The sequence below is a fragment of the Rattus norvegicus genome, chromosome 10 (assembly GCF_021556685.1).
Source record: "Rattus norvegicus strain SHRSP/BbbUtx chromosome 10, alternate assembly SHRSP_T2T, whole genome shotgun sequence".
Taxonomy (NCBI): Eukaryota; Metazoa; Chordata; class Mammalia; order Rodentia; family Muridae; genus Rattus; species Rattus norvegicus.
In genome coordinates this window covers 12427579-12443920 of record NC_141543.1, presented here as the reverse complement: position 1 = coordinate 12443920, position 16342 = coordinate 12427579, and the positions used below count along the sequence as shown (strand labels likewise).

The window sequence follows — 16342 nt, the reverse complement described above, 5'->3', positions numbered from 1 at the left end:
CTCTCTGCATAGCAACAATCCGCTAGACTCGGGAGCCACTGCCGCTATGCAGAGGTTTGTTTTTTTTTTTTTTTTTTTTTTTACCAGAGTCCTGGGGACTGAACTCAGGACTTCGTGCTGTGTAGTGTCTTTATTGCATTTTACTAGCTGGGCCTCTCTTTAGCTCAATGGGAGACATCTTGATTATTTATTTTGTAGTTTTCATGTAAGCATATATTATGCACTGAACATATTTAGCTCCATACCCCTCATCCTCATTTTTACTGTCTCTCTGCCTGTATCCCTGTAGACAGTTTGGGGTCTACTTCCATTGTCGTGCGTGCATGCGTGCGTGCGTGTGTGTGTGCATGTGTGTGCCTGAGTATGATTTTCTGTATCCACATAAAATTCGGGAACTACAAACGAGGGAAAACATGTATTTATTTGTTTTCTTAAAGGCTGGGCTAACTAATTTAAAATGATTGAGTCTGGGTTGTATCCATTTTCCTGAAAATAACACAACTTCCTTCCTTGTGGCAGATAAGAAGTTTCACGCATTGGGAAAGCTCATTAGTTCCTGGAGACTCAATACTTCCTATTATAGTTGGAATCTGGAATGGCCCCTGCAGGCGGATGGTTTTAATGCTTGCTCCCCAGGAGATGGCGCTGTTCTGAGACACTCTGGAAACTTTAGCTGGGAGGACCTTTCTGGAGTATGCAGGTCATTTGGGCCCTCAGCCCTCTCGGCTTCCTGCTTTGCAGCAGTGCTTAGAAGTCTCCGCCATACTCTTCCCACCATGTTCTCCTCCATGTGTTCCCAGCCACTATGGTTTGAAACTCTGAAGCCGTGAGCCAAAGTGATTCTCTCGCCTGTCATTTGTTTCCATCAGGTAATTGGGTCAGAGTCAGACAATGTGAATGGAGCTAAGGCAACAGCGTTCTGGTGAGTACAGCAGACGGATGGCGAGCAAGCCTTGGGCGTACGCCGCAGGGGTCGGAGGGAGGGCTAATGAGCATGGGACATCACCGCTGGCAGTTGGCATAACAGAGAGCTGGGAGTGGCTCTTGTACTTCCCTGCATCTTGAGTATGTATTTTATCAGTGTCTTCTTGGCACGATAACAACTACTATAAACCTAGAGTTCTGGAGGTCAGAAAGGTGTCACCGGATAGCATCGAAGGGGCCTCAGGATGAGTCCTTTCTGAGATTCTACAGGCAGAACTGTGACCCCTCCATCCTTCTTTCTCTCCTATCGTGTTATGGGCCTGAAAGGGCAGAAGAAAGAGGAACCCACAGAGTAGCAAGAGCAGCTACACTATAGTGTCTGCCCATGTCTGGCCCCGATACGTATGTCCATTACTGGATAAATGGAAGCTGTGATCACAGCAGATGTAGGTTATTACCTGCCCCATAGGCAACTCTTGCTCCTTGAAGCCCTTTCCCTTTTGCCTGTAGTGTGACAATGTTGCAAGGGAAGCTGTCAGCGAATCCCTGTGGCCCTGCCTCCATGCTCTCCTGGCTTTCTTCAGATAAGGTTGCTCCAAGCAAGAAGTGCTTCCTCTGAGCAGATCTGACTTGATGAAGTTATCATGTGTCAGGGCAGAGCAAAGCTCTCCACTGACAGTCACTCTGGGGAATGTAAGCCAGCAAGTCACTGCCTGACGCTTCTCCATTATGGGTTTTCTTCTAGCTCTCCATGCACGACAGCCTCCAGAAGAGTGCCTCCTTGTAGGCCATCTTCTACGACCTCAGCTGACAGGTGGCCACCCAAGTATGTCCTGGGGCCACCAAACCCTGGCCGTCACATGCAAAGAGAGGATTATATTCCTCTCCATAAATTACAGACTCGTCTCTGAAGGATTGTTTGTTGGACACAAATGCTTACTGAGGTTGTTAGGTAGGAACAGGAAGAAGATAGCTTCACAGAGACCCAGTCTTGCTACCTCCCACTCACCTCCCACCAGTCAACAACATTCCGTGTCCTTGGCTTATTGTATTGGATGGATCTCTCGGTCTCTCCAGTGTTGAACTGTGACTGTCGTGTGCTATTCTCACTTGCTTGGGCTAGGACGTCTCAAGGACCAGTTTCAGTCTGAGCTAGAAATGCTTATTGGTTAGGGTGAGTGGGACACAGAAGAGAGATCCGCTTAAAACAGTTTAATCAATAGCAAATTATTTCTCAACTAACAGGGATCCAGTAGGAAATGTATCTGAAGTCGCTTCTAGTCGTCAGCCGTTTGCCAGTTTTTTAGGAGGGGTTTCCTCTCATGGAGCCAAGATGGCTCTTTCCACACTGTCATCCCGTTCATCATGCTAGTGTCTGAAGTAGGTAATGGTGGGTGAATCGCTGCTGGCTAGGCAGGCAGTAAGGTCTGGGGCCTTCACTGCTGGTCATTATCCTAGGGGCTGATGTTTGACCCCTTCTAATCTGGAGCTGCACACACTGGGGTAGCATCGTCTCAGAGGCACTGAGTGGTTTGTCCACAGACCAGAGGGGGCTCAGTGAGCGTTTCAGATGAGATTCCCTGAAACCCCATCATCCGTGTTTCTCCCACTGCTATCTAGAGAGGAGTTTTTCAGTTAAGGAGCCTGACATTTTGGACGGCGTTTTCTCCTGGCTCTGCCCAGTGGATAACAGTTGTCCCTCCTCAATTGTGTCAATCAAACATTCCCACAGACATAGCTCAGGGTTCAGACACTACCCAAATCCCTATGTTTAAGAACCATTGCTCTTCAGTATGAAGCCAGTGAACCCTGAGCTTTCAGCACGGTGATGATTACATTCTGTGCTGTTACAGAGTTGCACAATTCCTATTCTAATTTGGAATATGTGGTGTGTGTGGGGGAGAGAGGGTAGAAGCTGAGCACGGAGTCTGGTCATTGATAAGAAAGCAATGATTATTTATTGATATTGCCCCATGAGGCAGCTGAGTGTCATATTTTATAGACTGAGTTTGTTATTATTATTGTTTCAATTTTTTTTTGTGAAGTTCTGGCTGGCCTTGAACTTGAGATGTAACAAGAATGACTGAACACTTGATCCTCTTTTTTTTCCCCCTTTCTTTTATTTCAGAGCTGGGGACCGAACCCAGGGCCTTGCGCTTGCTAGGCAACCACTCTACCACTGAGCTAAATCCCCAACCCCTACACCTGATCCTCTTACTGTGCCTCCCGAGTGCTGGGATTGCAGCTGTGTGCCACCCTGCTTGGTTTTATTTGGTTCTAAGGATTGAATCCTCCTGTGCCTAGTGCATGCTAAGCAAGCACTTTAGCAAGTAAGTTGCTTCCATACGCCCCAGTCTGACTTTTAATTTCCCCCATGTCAGTTTCTTGCTGAAATTCTATCTTTTGACCCATAGCTGCAAAGTATTTGGGAGATATGAAGCCAGTTAATGGAGGCCTTGTAGTGGGGTATCATCCTGGGTGGGGGGCTGCCTGTCCAGAAGTCTCTGCTAAGCCTTGATACCCACCCCCTTATGACCTCTGTGTGCAAGTCGCTGTCAGCTCTGATTTTCGAAGAGGAAAGTCAAAAGATCCATGGTGGTGAGAAAAGCCAAGAGCCATATCTTTCTTGAGTCATACGTTGCTCTCAGGGCTTCAGGCCTTGCAACTTCAGGAAGAGCTGATACCAGAGGACTTCGGATTTTCTTATATTTGGAGACTCTTAGGCTGATTTGGAACTCATGGACCTACCTCACATCTCTGCCTCCTGAGAGATGATGCGACACTGGGCAGTATCACTGTCTTAGGGTTTCCATTTCTGTGAAGAGACACCATGACCAAGGCAATTCTTTCTTTTTTTTTTTTTTTTTTTCTGGAGCTGGGGACCGAACCCAGGGCCTTGCACTTGCTAGGCAAGTGCTCTACCACTGAGCTAAATCCCCAACCCTGACCAAGGCAATTCTTATAAAGGACAACATTTAACTGGGGCTGGCTTACAGGTTCAGAGGTTCAGTCCATTATCTCAAGGTGGGAGCGTGGTGGTATCCAGGTAGATGTGGGGCTGATGGATCAAAAGTTCTACATCTTGATCCAAAGGCATACAGGAGAAGACTGGCTCCCATGTGGCTAGGAGGAGGGTCTCAAAACCCAGCCCTACAGTGACACACTTCCTCTGTCAAGGCCACACCTACCCAAATGAGGCCACACTTCCTAATAGTTCCCTGGGCCGAGCATTCAAACATCACAGTCACTAAGTACAGCAGACCTGGAGTTATTAATGAAATGTTCATTTTCCTTCCTAAATTCATACTGAAGTCTTCAACCACAGTATGATGGTATCCAGAGGTGAGGCCTTTGGGAAGGGTCAGGATTAGGTAAAGTTTTGGTGTGAGGTCTCCAAGAGGCCTCATCTAGTGTCCTCATTAGAATGAGGAGAGATCAGAATCTTCCTATTTCCACCACAAAAGGTCACATCAAAAAGGCAGCTATCTGCAGGCCATGAAGGGAGTCCTCACTAGAACCCAACTGCTGAATCTGAAATAGCCTCCCAGGCCCATGTGTTATTCACCCTGTCTCCTGCTAGGGTGCCATTTTGGATGACTGTGGAAACTTTAGGAGTGTCACCTAACTGGAGGAAGTAAGTCTCTGAGGTTGGGCTAAATTTTCCTCTGGATTCTTCCTGTCTTGACTTGTTTCCTGTCTGCCAGGAAGCAAGCGATTCTCTTCTTCTATATGGTTTTGTCATATGGTGGTCTACAGGTATTGAGTACATGGTGAAGGATTTTAGGTAGATACTTGGAGTCCTACAAACATTTGACCCATAACATAGGTCTGGCAGATATGGGGGTGCATACCTGAAATCCCATTACTAGGCCTGGTCCTAAGTTGGAGAACCTTGAGTTCCAAGAGAATCCCTTCTCCTGAATGGACATCAGCTAACTGCTCCACCATGAAAATCTGCACATGTGGGTGGGTAGCACCATCTCACGGGATGGTATACCCAGTGAAGCCTTAGAAGAGACCAGAATTCCTTGGGAAGTTTGCTGACAATGCCATTGCTAGAGCTCTCGTTTCCTCACTGGTTCAGAGGGCAGAATGAAAGTGGGCGTGCCTCTGGCATTGACCGGCCTCTCATTCTCAGATTTTGTTGTAAGCAGAACCAGCCTCATGTGGGGGACACTGACCTGGAACGTGGTTGGAGTTAACTCTCTTCCCCAGTCTATCCTGGTCTTGAGCCAACACAGAAAACTCATTATACACTTTTGCAGGGACCTTCTGGAGGTGCCAGCCACCTTGTTAATTGGCTCTCAACACAAACAGAATCAGAAATAACATTATGTATGTTAAAAGCTTTGGTATGAAGAAGTGAAGTTTCAAGGTTGTAGAGGGCACAAGAAGGGACTCCCGACAACTGAGTATTTGTGTCTTGGAGTTCAGAGGTCAGTTGGAGCTCTATGGGTCCATCTCACCAGCAAGTCTTAGCTATTTGTTTGCTTCCCCACCAAACTTCAACCACCTTGGTGGCTTAAATAGACAGAAAAATTTTCTTGCCATGTTCTCTTCAATTAGCCAGTCATTCTCCTATCACAAATATCATGACCTTGGGGCAAATTATCGGAGTCACTGTGCTGAATGAGAGACTGGTTATAAAAAAGAAAAAAAAATACACTGAAGGAGGCGTTGAGTTCCAAGAAGCTGAGGGAAGGGGCTTAGGAGGGAGGTGACTGGAGTGTGGAGTGGGTGGGGGCAGGGAGGAGATATAAGCAGAGGAGTAAACTCACATTTATGGAGCATCCGAGACCTATGTAGGGGAGAGGAGATTGAGCCTCCTGCTTACAGTGTAAATTTAAAGGAGCACTTCCAAACCTAAGCAAACAAAACGAATACTATTTTAATATAATATTTGAACAAATCAAAATCAATGCAGAAAGCCCATGATTAGAAATATATCTGACTTTAAGTGGGATCAAAGTGGCAAAGCTCTCAGCCTGGGACCTGGCATGTGGTAGATATTTAGGACATCAGACACCTGAATAGCAAAGTCACAATATTGCCTAATATGTTATGGTGGTTCTGGTGTGTCTGTGGGGGTGTTTCCACAGATTGGGTCATAAGACTCTGACTTGACCAAGGGATTAATCCCTTGATGGATTTATAATATGATCGGGATATATTGAACATAGGAGGTGGACCGGAGTTGGAGGAAATAGGTCATTGGAGGCTGTGTCCTTGGGGATGTCATCCTTCAGTCCTGTCCTGTATTGCTTTTCTCTGCTTCTTTTCTAATGTGACACAAACAGCCCTGGCCACACACTCCCACCCCCATGATATTCTTATCAAACCCATGGGAGCAAGTGACCATGAAGTGAGCCCTCAGAAATCAGGAGCCAAAATAAATCTTCCCTCCTTTAAATTGTTCTCTCTTCAGTTTTGGCCAGTTGTGCAAAAGTAGCTAATGGGTATGTATATCCAGCCTCCTTTTGGGGCTTTTTAAATATTTGTATTAATTCATTTATGGTATGACTTACCATACCTTTCATGCCTTCTCTTTCTATGCCTTCATTCTCATATTCTCTCTCTCTCTCTCTCTCTCTCTCTCTCTCTCTCTCTCTCTCTCTGTCTCTCTCCCTCTCTGTCTCTCTCTTGCCCTCTGACACTTTCTCCCCTCTGATACTCTCCTGTCTCTCTCTTCTATCTCCCTTTGTAGAAACAGATAGAGGTCAGACAGAGGTCCACATTGGGTGCCTTCCTTGGGTGCTTCTCCACCTCATTTGGTGAGACAGGACTCATCAAACTTGGCGTTCACTGATTCAACTCCTTGGACTGGTGAGCAAGCCCCAGAAAACCTCCTCTCTCTTGTCCTGTGCTTGGGTTCCAGGCACATGACCATCTGCCTGCATGCTTGCGTGGGTCCTGGGGATCTTGCCTGACAATGCAGCTCTTCTTGCTTCCATTTTGCAGACAAGAAATCAAAGACGTGTAGAAAAAAGGGACTCAGTTGTGTTGACGGAATGAATGGTCAGGGTCTGGGGCCAGAATGAAGACTGGTAACTAAGGGTAGCATTTGTAGGCAAAACACCAGTGACTCTCACAGTAGAAAATCAGAAGCGAAATGTTTTCACCGTGTTCCTGAGTCTTTGTTTTGGATGAGTCTGAGCGGAATAGGTCAACTAAGGAAACATTTCTTGTTTCAATGCTTGTAAATAAAGAAAATTAAATCATAGAGAGTCTGTCTGGGAGCCAATGGCCACACAATACCTATTAAAAACAGCAGAAGAGAAACCATCTCTAGAATTGGGTGTCCGCTCTACAGGTGACACCATTGATTTGATTCACTGCCAGCTCCAAGACAGCTGTCATCAGGGAGGAAGACATTACTGGGGGAGAAGGAGGGGTAATCAGTTTAGCTTCCATCAATTGCCAAGCCCATAGGCTCACAGGCTGTTCTTCCCACAGGTAGAGCGAGACCCTCAGGAAGCAGACGTCATGCAGGAGTGGCCCATGAGGGGTGGGTTGAGGAGGACTCTGTCACCTTTAATAAGTCTCTATGACAAAAATGGAGCTAAATCCGGATAGAAAAATCCTCTTGGAGAAGTAACAGTTTGCTTGCATAGTCCTGAGCTCTCTCTTCCTTTCCTGATGTGCTACCTTGTTTATTTCCTTCTTGGGATCAACCATTTAATTAATGTTTTTGTTTACATGGCTGGGCTGGTGCACGTGCAAATGTGGTGTGTGCAGGCAGAAGCCCGAGGATGACCTCACCTGTTGTTCCTCAGATTTCATCTACCCTTTCAGGACATCGACATAATGTTCAGCCCTGGGGATCCATCCATCTCTGCTTTTGCAGGATGCCTGTCTTAGAGGGTGAGCTCTGGGGACTATCGGGACTCATGCTTCAAGGAAAGTGCTTTAGTGACTAAGTTTTGTGCACACCCATTTGTGTGTGGGAGCCTGATTGACATGGAGCACCTGCAGAGGTCAGAGGACACTTACAGGAGTTGGTATCCTCCACCACTCGGGTCATGATTGAATGCAGGTCACTGGTCTTTGCCCACCAAGCCACCCACGTTATCAGCGCTGTTTTTGTTCTGAAGCAATGGTTTCAACTTGAGTTTAATGTTGATTGTTACCCTAATCTGGCAACAGACTCTCAGGGATTCAAGGTGGACAAAACCATAGATTATTGTTTTTCAGAGGTTCATGGTCAGTGTGTGGGGATTTGGGACAAATGACCAATATGGCGCCGTGACCAATATAGCGCTGTGTCAAGGGCATTGATCAGGGGGTATCAACGCCAACAGGAGCATTTTGAACCTCTCTCTGTGTCTGCAGAGGGAGTCTTACCACTCATGTATAGGGTGTATGTGATCTCTGGCTTATGCACGTGGTGCTAAGCAGAGGTGGACACAATGGGGCTCTGTGGGGAACAGACTTGTATGTAACTCCCTATCTGAGTCCTGCTGAGCTGTGGAACTCAGGGTGCCTATCCCTCTGAGCCCCATGCTGCTCAGGTGAGACATTAGAAATAACAAAATTACCCGTGAGGGTTGCTTAGAAAGAGAAGTACTAACGTAGATTGAATACAGAATGAAACACTGAATCAGATAAAAATGTCCTCTTTCAATATGATGATAGAAACACGAGTTTTTTTTAAAGCATGGAAAGTAATGTTCTCATACAGGAAACACATTCCTCTTCTCCCCCTTCTCTTGCCCCTAGTCTTCTGTTCTTCCTCCCTGACCATCTCCATTCTTTTAAAAGATTTGTTACTTTATGGGTGCGTATCCGTGCGTCAGGTAGTGCACTTCCCATGGAAGCCAGGAGAGGGCGCCAGATGACCAGGAACTGAGATCAGGAACATTTGTGAGCTGCCAAGTGGTGCTGAGACTTGAACTACGGTCCTCTGGAAGTGAAGCTAAATGCTTGTAATCACTGAGTCATCTCTCTGGCACCCTTCATCTTTTTTTTTTTTTTTTGATAGGGTCTTACTATACAGTCCTGGTAGGCTTGGAACTCTGTATACTAGACTGGCCTCAAATCTACAGAAATCTATCTGTTTCTGACCCAGAGTGCTCAGATTAATGGCGCCTGCCACCATACCTGGCCACCGTACTCTTGCACTCTTACCCTTGCCCAGCCTTTACCGAGCATGTACTTGACGCTGAGCTTGCATTACGGGTCTGTATGTATAAGTTACTTTGCACTGCAGTCTTGAAGAATTCCACTATCACTTCATAAATTTTATAAACCAGAAAGCAGAGGTGACCACACCCAGTTTCTCCCAGCAACCCTGTATCAGATGCTTTGCCTCCTGCTTCCATTCCATGTATCCCCCACTCCCCCTCCAGCTCCTCGAAACTCTTTAAATCCCACCTCTGGGCTTTTGGGACTTCTGGCCACAGTGGACACTTGGCTGTTGGTAGTCACTGAAGTTTATCAGGAGAGAGTAAAGCCAGCATATCTTGAGGGTCTTTTTTCCTGGACCGCAGGCAGGCGGGTGGGTGGGCGGGCAGCCTTCTTTCCTGTTTCCATGGGGATGGGGGCGGTTGAAGAGATGAACTGACCATACCTTTACTAATGAGGAAGCCCAGGAAAGGGCGACCAACAGCGTTAGCTTTATTCTCTCCCAGGAGAGGCTGCTCTGCTTTGGATCCAGGCTTTTCTTCTGGAAAATACAGAGTGTCTCTGAGACTGCAAGTGCAAGAAGCCAGTGCACTCCCCTGCCTCAGATGCTGGGGCTGCAGACCCCAGGCGCCCTAGGGAGTCACTGTGGGAGCTCCCGCCTGGTTCCCCTCTTGCCCTCACCATGAATGACTGCCAGCTTGAGTTTGCTGAAACCTGGGATTTTCCTAAAGCAGGAACTCCTCAGCACAACCTGGGAGCCTTCCCTAACCTAACTGACTTCCCTTACCACTGTCCCCCTGCTCCCAGATGCCACCCTCTCCAAATGGGTTTAAAACAGGAATCGCTGTGACATCATAAGAGATGTATTTGATTCTGCTCCCGTTCCTGGAACACAGCTAGTAAAATGCTTTTAACCTTTTGGGTGGGACAGCGGAGATGGGAGCTCTTTTGTTACACTCTTTGGTCTTAGTTCCTAACACAAGACCTTTAAAAACCCTTGACTCTCCTGAGTGCCTTTCTGTATGCTAATGAGGCTCTCTGGCTGGGGAAGGACCAAGTTTGCTATTATAAACTGGAATTTTCTGGCCCACACAGACCTCTGGAGTGTGAGCAGGGCTGGAGGAGTCCAGTTGACAATGGCCAGGAACCTCACCAACTGTGCTTGTGGAAGAGAGCTTCTGTAAGCACTGGGATGGTGAGTGTGTTCACATGTGGGGAGGCTGGCACCCTAAGCTGGGAGTTGGGATCTGGTCCGAGACCCTTTTGGACTTCATCCTCTGATCTCTTTACCTGGCTGTTCATTTGTATCTTAAGTGTTTTTGAGGCACTCTGGGAAATAATTCTACCTGATGAGGGGTGGTGGTTAGCACAGGTTCCAAGTTTAGGTGACCATGTAGGAAGCACAGGCTCCAAGTGCAGGTGATCTGGTGGGAACACAGGTTCCAGGTGCAGGTTATTTGGTGGGAACACGGGTTCCAGGTGCAGGTTATTTGGTGGGAACACGGGTTCCAGGTGCAGGTTATTTGGTGGGAACATGGGTTCCAGGTGCAGGTGACCAGGTGGGAAGCACAGGCTCCAAGTGCAGGTGACCAGGTGGGAACACAGGTTCCAGGTGCAGGTGACCAGGTGGGGACACGGGTTCCAGGTGCAGGTTATTTGGTGGGAACATGGGTTCCAGGTGCAGGTGACCAGGTGGGGACACGGGTTCCAGGTGCAGGTGACCAGGTGGGAAGCACAGGCTCCAAGTGCAGGTGACCAGGTGGGAACACAGGTTCCAGGTTCAGGTGACCAGGTGGGGACACAGGTTCCAAGTGCAGGTGACCAGGTGGGAACACGGGTTCCAGGAGCAGGTGACCAGGTGGGGACACAGGCTCCAAGTGCAGGTGACCAGGTGGGAACACAGGTTCCAGGTGCAGGTGACCAGGTGGGGACACAGGTTCCAGGTGCAGGTGACCAGGTGGGGACACAGGTTCCAAGTGCAGGCGATCTGATGAGCACGTGCTTCTTAGTCTCATCTTGGCTGGGAATTGCCTTCCCCAGGAAGCCTTCCTCTGCCTTATAGCATGGTCAGGTATCCTACAAATGTGTTCCCAGAGATCCCTGTGACTGTCTTTCCTTTTTATTTTATTATATATGTTTTTCATATGGACTGAGTACAGTGTACCTTCAGTTGCTGTGTGTCACATAACCCTTTGAGAAGGGACATGTCACATGTGACTCCTTCTCGCTATAATCAAGTTGGCCACAGAGGCATGAGAGGCATTAATCAATACTTTAATTTCTTAAGAGGTCATTAATTTAAGAACTTCTTATTGGCCAATTGGATGGCTATGAAGGGATTTGGAGGATTTAGAGCCTCTTAATTTTTCTAACTGGCACCTTCCCCTTCATCTCTCTTCAAAAGGAGAGGAGTAAAATGGCATCATCATATTTCATGTCCTGGCCTTGAATACCTGCCACAGGGACATTCTCCTTTCTGCCCTAATTAAATGGAGAGGGCATTCCCAGTTTTCATATTCCTGTAAAACATTATCTACCACACCAAAACTTTCTAGTGCTGTTTCAAAGCCGGAAGAAGGCAGTGAGGACCTACTGTGTGCTGGTTGCTTTATATGCAATAACTGCTCAATGGTGGAGACCTTGGTCACATCTGATTTACAGATTGGGTTTGAGGAAGTGACTTTCTCCAGGAGCGAGCTGATATTTGAATCCAGTACAGTGTTTACCAGGTCTGTGCTCATCAATGTATGTCCTGCTTTGAATTAGGAAGGATAAATTGATCCTTACTGACCAGCACTTAGCATTCGTTCATTAGTTGATTCCTTGACCTAGTTAAAAGAAAAGTTAATTCCTGAACTTTTAGGCACATCTACAGCTCCTAATTGTATTTTAATATTTGATGGACTTGGAAGAAATGGATGGATGCTCATTTAGACCCAGTTGTCGCATCCCTGAGTGTCTCATGGTCTGTGAGCTGCAGCCTTCGGGACAGTTCTAAGCGTTTTCTTTTAATCATTGTGGTGCAGACTGAACTGTGCTGCTATTCAGGGAGCCTGTCTAGACTTTGTTCTTTGTCACTTAAAAAAATTATAAGATTTAGGAGAAAATGTCTCTTGCTTTCCTGAAGACGTTGGCTGAGTGCCTGGGTCTCTGGCCTGCGGAGAAGCTGACCTCTGCCCAGATTCAATTTGGCTAGCAGAGTCATTTGTGGTGAAGATATTGTATGATTTTGTTTTCTAGTTTTTTTTGATGTTAAAATTTTATTGGAGATCACTTTCAATTCATGTTCGGTGGCTAGAATTCAGACAGACACACATCACAGTCCTTTATCCCATTTCTTCTAGCAGCCCCTGCGAACCTGAGGGTGGATATTGACAAAGTTGCCCTCTTGTCTTCTACAGTCATGCCCAGTGAAAATGGTTTATTAAGAATAATGAAAAGGTTTAAACAAGAAGGGATTGAAGGGGCAGAAAATGAGAAGTAGAAGAGAAGGAGGAAGAAGGAGAAGGAGGAGAGGAGATAGAAAGAGAAGGAGAGGGAGAAAGGAATGGGAGAAAGGAGAAGAAATAAGAGGAGGTGGGATATTGGGGCAGGAGGGGGCTGGTCTTGTGCTCTATGCATTCAGATGCTGATTTCTGTGTCTGGGTAACTGTGGTCACTGTTGTGAATATTGAATCTCCTATATGCTCCCCAATGATCTCTGACAGGACAACAAAAAGCTGAACAGCCAATGATTGGGCAGAGAAGACAGAAAGGCTGGACTTCTGATCCCAGCTTGGAGTCCCAAGGAGAAGAGCATGGTTGAAGGACTTTACCGTGAGGCAGATGACTGTTCCGGAGAAGAAGGGCCAAGAGGCAGGTGGAGAAAGAAGAAGATGGTAACGATGAGGTTGAGCATGAGGAGGAGTTCTCCATGAGGACAGACAGCTGCAGCAGAGTGAGCCAAGGAGACAAAAAGTAACTTGGGGCATGGGGCCGGGACGTAGTGAAGATAGCATAGAGGGTTAGGAATACCTGCTCAGTTATTGTGCCTAAAGCTTGTTGAATAAATTTCAGGTCTTGGTGTTAATCATTTGGGATTTATCAGGTTTAGAAAACACTGCTCCCTTTAAATTTCATGCTATGAGGGAGAGGAGGAGGAGAAAGGAGGAGAGAAGGAAAGGGAGGAAGAGGAGTCATTTGTCAGAAGTGGGTGGGCAGCAGCTGTTCTGGGTGGCCTTTCCTATTCCCTCTCTTCTCCTTCTCATCTAGTCCAACACTCGGAGGAGGCCATTAACCGGAGCCTTGCCCCTATTGCCTTAGAGATCTGTAGGACTTCATAAGGAACTTACGGCTAATAGAGACTGTCTGTGGTAGCTGAGACCTCCAGAGCTTTGCTGTGAAGCTGGCTTTCCTTGGGGGCTGGGAACTAGGACAATGCTGGTTTATTTCTTGCATTTTTTGTTGTGGTTTTTAACATAAATAGTAAAAATACTTGAAGTTTGCCTTTTGACGTTATTAGATGTGCAAAAGTTAGTAAAGCAGTTAATAAACGCAGTGACACAGGCTAATAGACTATTGAATAAAGGTGGCCTCCCTAGGGACTGGACTATGAGGAGGTGTGGCCTTGTTGGAGGAAATGTGAGTCATCCCTTGCTGCTGCCCTGTGATCTGGATGTAGAACTCTCAGCTACCTCGCCAGCAGCCTGCCTGCCTGCGCCGCCATGCTTCCCACCGCGACACTAATGGGCTCTGAAGTGTAAGCCAGTTTTCCTTTACAAGGGTTGCTGTCATCGTGACGTCTCTTCAGAGCAATGAAAACCCTAACTAATACACTTACCATCTCAGTTCCTTTTACGAAGAGATCAGCAAAAATCCACACATTGAGTAAAATTCCAGTACAAATGATTTCATTAGCTCTAGTTTTCCATGTACCTCAAATCTCTGGGTGTTTTATCTTGTGTATAGCTTCTGTTTTGCATTTTTTGACTTAGGCCTCTTCCCTCCACCATGACAACCATTCTAAGTGTCTGCTTCTGCATATTTGAACTCTTTCCAAAAAGAAAATATCGAATAGCTGAGAAGTCTTTTTTCACTTGGCACAATATCCTTCAGGCTCATCAACATGAGAAATGGCGAAATATCCATGATATATACTAAATACATACTTAATTTTATTGATTCATGTGTTAATGAGTTAATTCAGCTGTTTCTACTATCCTGTGTGTTTGAACAATGCTCTTATAATTATTTTTTGCATCACCGGAAAAACCTCTGTATAGGAAAAGATAATAAAACCGCACACAGATGAGGCAGAAGATGAGGCAGACAAGCTTAGAGAACAACTTAGGCACCTGGGACTCCACTAGGCAGGGGCGTATGCCTGTCCTTCTTCTAACAAAGGACACCACAATAACCTAAAACCCTTGCCTGCATCAAGCTGCATTACTGTCCTGCTTCAAACACTGCATTAAGTTTTCCCTCCTAGAAACCCTTACTAAGTCCCCATACATGGTCGTTCCTATTCCTGAACATATCTAGGATTAGGAGATAGGGGTCTGACCTAACCTCAGGTGGTTTAGGGTACATGTGTCTTCTGAATCAACTTTTAGGGAATGGTTCTACTTGTCACTTTTTGTATATGTATTAATTGGGCATGATTAGAGGCATGAATTATGGAAGGTACCTGTCATTAAAGTCAATGCATCACGAGAAGGGATCTTGGCAGTGAACAAAGGCTTACATAACTCAGTCGCATCACTTTAGATGGGGAATTGCATGCACTACCAGTGAAGAGCTGACTCTTCCTTCTCTGAGACCCATACTAGGCAGCCCCAAACAGCACCTTGAGGCCCCCGTGTGCTCTAGCTCAGCAGTGCACCTGTAGCACATCTGGTCACTACTGTCAGTGTGCATCAGAGTAAAGAGTCTCTGCTTCTTTCCAATTTACTTGTTTCCCATTCTTTGAACAAGACACCAAGAACCCGAAAGCGGTCCAGATGGTGGCCACAAGTAATGCATAGACAGGTGGGTTGGAGGGGTGGAGGGCGACACAGTGGAAGAAAGTACAACTTTGTTTTGTCCCTGGGCCCAGCTGTGCTGAGGCACCTCCTTCCCACTGCTTAGACGCTCAAATGTCTCCCTGCTATTACCAAATAGAGAAAGGTGGCCATAGGAGAGCGTGAGGCTACCTTTATTTCCCTTTTCAGTTTGTGTGAGTGTTGCTATTTTCCATCCAAACAAGAATCCTGCTGGATCAGGAAAGATCCCAGGATTTTGGATTCAAGTCCAGCAGGGATGTTTGAGGTTTGAACCACGGTTCTTTGGTTCTTTTGAGTACTAGATCTTTGGGAACAAGGAACCAAAGAACACTCCTCCTGTTTCCTGCCATCTAGTTTTCTGTCTACTCAAGTTCAGGGACCCCGCAAAGGGGGACACTCCAAGATGAGCATCCCTGCTAAGTGGCTTGTCCCAGCCCAAGTTCCCAAGGCTAGGAGGAGAGGATATGCCTATTCTAGCTGGAGTGCGATGTCCATAGTTGGTGATCTTCGTTCATCGTAGATGAGGAGTTAGAGCCAAGAGCTCAGAGTAAACTGCCAGTGCTTCCCCTGAGAGATGGAGTTAGTAGGAAGTTCACTGATACTGCCCCTATGATACAGAGAATTTATCTTTTTGCATTTATGTTTGTCCATACATATGTATAGGTGCATATGAATGTGTACATACACACAGATATAGGTGCCAGAGGTTGAGATAGGGTCTCTCACTGAACCCGGAGCTCACAGTCTAGTTAGGCTGCCTGGCCAACCAACTCCAGGGATCCGCTTGTCTCTGCTTCCCTAGTGTTAGCATTACTGCTATGCCTGACTTTATATGTGAACACTGGAAATCCAAACTCAGGTCCTCAGAGTGCACAGCATACACTACCGCCAGACTGTCTCCACAGCCTGAGGGTCTGAATGCTGGTCAAATTTCATAATCTCTAAGAAGCTCTGGAAATACCAGTTCTTGCTGTTCTCCAAGATTCAAACTTAATTGATCTGGAGCGGGGACTACAGATGGGAAAAGAAAACTTTCAAATACAGCATCAAGGTATAGTCAGGGCTGAGAGTTACTCGTGTAAAAGAACATGTTCAAAGGCTTTCAATAATAACTTTAGAAGTAATCTAGACTGCTCAATCAGGCAACAAGGAGCCCATATAAACTCTGGAAGGTACACCGCTCTGTTCCTGTTGCAGAAGCCCATCATGGCCCATAGGCACTCACTAATTGAAGAAAGCTCACTGGAATTCCTTTGCTTCAGAAAACACCTTTTCCT

At 46.4% G+C, this 16342-nt stretch overlaps 2 long non-coding RNA genes across 2 annotated transcripts in view; one reads left to right on the top strand and one right to left on the bottom strand.

Moving 5' to 3' along the window:
• LOC148002756 (uncharacterized) overlaps positions 1-16342 on the bottom strand; it is a 341099-nt gene that overhangs the window by 308802 nt on the left and 15955 nt on the right. The window lies entirely within an intron of this gene.
• On the top strand, positions 7698-14204 carry LOC134480749 (uncharacterized). Its single transcript, XR_015631428.1, has 3 exons — positions 7698-7785; positions 10141-10240; positions 12753-14204. It is a non-coding gene; the product is annotated as an uncharacterized LOC134480749 (long non-coding RNA).